The sequence below is a fragment of the Lactuca saligna genome, chromosome 2, assembly GCF_052625555.1.
Source record: "Lactuca saligna cultivar CGN05327 chromosome 2, ASM5262555v1, whole genome shotgun sequence".
Taxonomy (NCBI): Eukaryota; Viridiplantae; Streptophyta; class Magnoliopsida; order Asterales; family Asteraceae; genus Lactuca; species Lactuca saligna.
This window is the reverse complement of record NC_136418.1, coordinates 1,837,196-1,841,344: the sequence shown is the minus strand read 5'-3', so window position 1 is coordinate 1,841,344 and position 4,149 is coordinate 1,837,196. Positions and strand designations below refer to the sequence as shown.

General features: G+C 34.6%; 1 pseudogene; it reads left to right on the top strand.

Annotated features, from left to right (window-relative positions):
- Positions 1 to 259: 259 nt before the first annotated feature.
- LOC145028714 (zinc finger protein BRUTUS-like) lies at positions 260 to 3,595 on the top strand (annotated as a pseudogene).
- The last annotated feature ends 554 nt before the right edge of the window (positions 3,596 to 4,149 follow it).

The following is a 4,149-nucleotide window of genomic DNA, read 5'->3' as shown; positions in this document are numbered from 1 at the left end:
TCAAACAATCAATCTTCCATTTCAACTTCTTTCAACTCTGGATCATCGGGTATTTTTTCAGATTCCTTTTTCGGTTTTGTTCACTTTCGAAATTGGAATGGGAACCGTTCTTTTCTACTTCAATACTCTCGATCTCAACCGGCTTTTCTTCTTACACTTCGTCATCATTTGCAAGGTCCCAGAAATGTATAGGGCTTTTGTATGTTTGATTTTAGTCCTTATTTCAAAGTTCTGTTTTGGTGTTTTCAAGACAGTGTAACACCGGGACGTTAGAGGTGGTGGTGTGGCGGTGATGTCGGCTTTCGGTTGAGGGGTGGTGAACTAGATGGATCCGTCCAGCAGTAACCAATCTTCCAAGAAACAAAGTTCGCCAATTCATATCTTCTTGTTCTTTCATAAAGCCATACGGTCGGAGCTCGATGCCCTACACCTGTCTGCCATCGCTTTTGCTACTAATTCTCATGTGGAAATTGAGCCCTTGCTTAAGCGTTATCACTTCCTTCGATCAATCTATAAACACCACTGCAATGCCGAAGACGAGGTCTGTATATATTTTGCCTTTAATCTTGAAAGCATATCAGTTTAAATTACTATCGGATTATGTATCATATATGTGTAATATTCTTTATTTTTATGGTGATAAATGATGACGATGGTATATCTAAGTTCTTGAGTAGGATTTTCTAGCGTTGTATTTGTACGTTTAAAAATTCATGCTATTTTGATGGAATTCATTTCACACTCATAGCTGAAGGCTGCCCATTTTCTCCAACTAGGTTATACGAAGTTTATTTGCTTCTGTATGCAACCTATATTGAGAATTAACTGGTGGTTGATACCCAAAAAAATAAAAAATAAAAAGGTTCAAGGTGAGGTATGTCATAAGAAATTAGCAAGAGAACGTTTGAAATGAAGAGGAAAGAGTTACAAAAGTTTACAGTAGGGATATAAGTCCTTGTATCTTTGCATTTGTAATAGCTTCTATTAAAGCTGTTAACCTCTTTGAGTGTTCTGTTCATCACTGGAAGGCATAGAACTGCACTTTCACATAATAATCCTACTAATTTTCTTATCAGTGGCTTCATTCTAAAAAGATATGGTGCTATGTTGCATAAGATTTGTAACATGTTTATTTCATTCATACTTTCAGGTTATTTTTCCAGCTTTAGACATCCGTGTCAAGAACGTGGCTAGAACATATTCTCTTGAACACGAGGGCGAAAGTGTCATCTTTGATCAACTGTTCACATTACTAGATTTAGACATGCAAAATGAAGAAAGCTTTAGAAGAGAATTAGCATCCTACATAGGTGCCCTTCAAACATCAATCAATCAACACATGTCCAAAGAAGAAGAACATGTAATAATGTCTAACAAGTTTATCCAAGATTCATGTTATTATCTCGATATTCAAACAAAATAATTGTTAATTCTCATTTTAGGTGTTCCCCTTGCTCGTTGAGAAATTTTCATTTGAGGAACAAGCTACGTTAGTTTGGCAATTTTTGTGCAGCATTCCTATAAACATGATGGCAGAGTTTATTTCATGGCTTTCAGCTTCTGTATTTTCTGAAGAACACCATGAGATGCATAATTGTTTATGCAAAGTAATCCCATAAGAAAAGCTAATTCAACAGGTGAGTAAGGGTATTTTTGTCCATGTTCATCTTTTACTCATTTTCTCGTTCCTATCTGACAAATTACTTCTTATTTTAATTGAAGATTATATTCACGTGGATGGATGGTGCAAACGGTTTTAAAAAGCGAAAAAACTCTGAAGAGTGTGAGGAAGGGCATTATTGTCCATGTTTATCTTCCAGACCTAAAAAACAAGAATCTTTCTTGAGGTCAATTGACGATTCCACAGATTCACTACCTGATTGCCCTGTAGATGAAATATTACACTGACACAAAGCTATAATAAAAGAATTAAGTGATATAGCTGAAACAGCTAGAAGGATACAGTTATCTGGAGACTTTTCAGATATATCCGCGTTTAATAAAAGACTCCAATTTATTGTAGAAGTTTGCATATTCCATAGGTACCCTTCTGTAGCAATCACGTGAATTTGACAAGTTTGCATATTGAAACATTGATAATTTGATACTAATTTTATCCTTTTGAATGCAGTATTGTGGAAGATAAAGTTATATTCCCTGCTGTAGATGCTGAGCTGTCATTGGCCCAAGAACACACAGAAGAAGAGAGTGACTTTGACAAATTTAGATGTTTGATTGAAAGCATAGAAAAAGATGGAGCAAATTCATCTTCATCTGAATTTTGTTCAAAGTTATGCTCACATGTTGATCATATCATGTCCATCATTGAGAAACATTTCAAAATGAAGAACTTCATGTGAATGAGTGAAATAGTGAATCACTAGTCTTTCTTTTTATAACTTTATTTACCATAATGCCCTTATGTGATTTGAATTTTAGGTTCTCCCACTTGCAGACAAGCATTTTACTCCTAAAAGACAACGAGAGCTCTTATACCAAAGTTTATGTGTAATGCCTTTGAGAGTAATTGAATGTGTTCTACCATGGTTAGTTGGATCACTTACTGAAGAGGAATCAAAATCATTTCTCCACAATATGCATATGGCAGGTTTGTCTATTTTTGTCAAATTTTTCTCAAACCATTGTTTATTTATTTCTTCATTGTGAAGTCTAAATTTCTAACTCTTAACACATGGTTTTTGTTAGCTCCTCCTTCCGATATTGCCCTTGTCACCCTGTTCTCCGGTTCGGCTTGCAAAGGGTATCCAAGGGAAATATGCTTGTCTTCAGGCACAACAGGTTCTCTCTCTCTCTCTCTCTCTCTCTCTAACTATATATATATATATATATATATATGATGGAGTTTCACTTGATTGCTTTCTGGTTTAAACTAACACTACACGACACATGCAATAGTCTTTAAAATTAATAGCCAGTTGCCAGTATGTTCACTCATTATGCACCCTTTTTAAAGTTGTTTAATTATATGTATAGCTAAAGAAGCTAGCTAGGTGCATAATACGATTCATTTGAATCTTGAGTTTTCTACTGAATATTGCTTTGGACTCATAACAGCAGGTTGGGCGCAAGTTTTACACCAATGGGCTATAAGGTGGACTGAGGTGATAGATCAACCAGAGGGGTCATCCTTTTAAAATATTGATTTTATCCCCTTTATATGTTATAGGACTTGGTAGATCATCATCTGGTGGAATCTTGAGTTCCATTAGTTATGGAGCCAATGAGATTGCTTCTTCTGTTCTAGCAAGTATCACAAGTCAAAGTAAGAAAAACAAAAGGAATTTCAATCGAGTGAATTTAGATAAAGATAAAGGTCATTATTATTTTTCCCTGAAAACCCTAAACCTCTGAATATTTAGTGATAAAGCAAAAGGGTTGGTAATTATTATTATTATTATTATTATTATTATTATTATTATTATTATTATCATTATTATTATTATTATTATTATTATTATTATTATTATTATTACTATTATTATTTTATTTAATTTTAATAATGTGTGTAGATAAAAGTGGAAAGAAAGAAAAGGGGGAGAAGTCTGGTGTTGGTGAAAAAGCAAAAACAAATTAAGGGAGCTGTTGTGGAAAAGGAAGTAACAAAGGGAGAGGATTCTTTGCCATTATTAACTAAAATTACATGAAGTTAAAGTTAGGTCTTCTTCTTTGTGTTGAGTGCTTGTTGCTCTGATTTTGATCTATGCGTTGAGTGCTTTTTTGTTGGTGTTGAGGTTTATCCTCATAAAAGCAATCATCCATATAGAGTTACGATTAGTAATTTCTTGTTGGTATACAATTGTTGAAGTTTGTTGTTGTGTTCCAGTATATCCTCGATGACCACAAGCCACCACCGGAGGACCACCGTTGAACACCCCCAAAATCCGGTGGCCACTGCCCACAGAACAGGTAAGGATGCTTTGATTTGTTTTTTTTTTACTGATGTGTTATTTTTCGGTGACCACCAGCCACCACCGGAAGACCACCTTTGAAGCCAACCCGGAGAAATCCCGCTGCCACTGCCATATAATAGGTATTTTTTTATGTTATTTTATTTTGGTTGGATAATCTTATAAATTTTTCGATATCTTGTATGCTTCCTATAATTATTTGTATAATTGTTTGAAATTG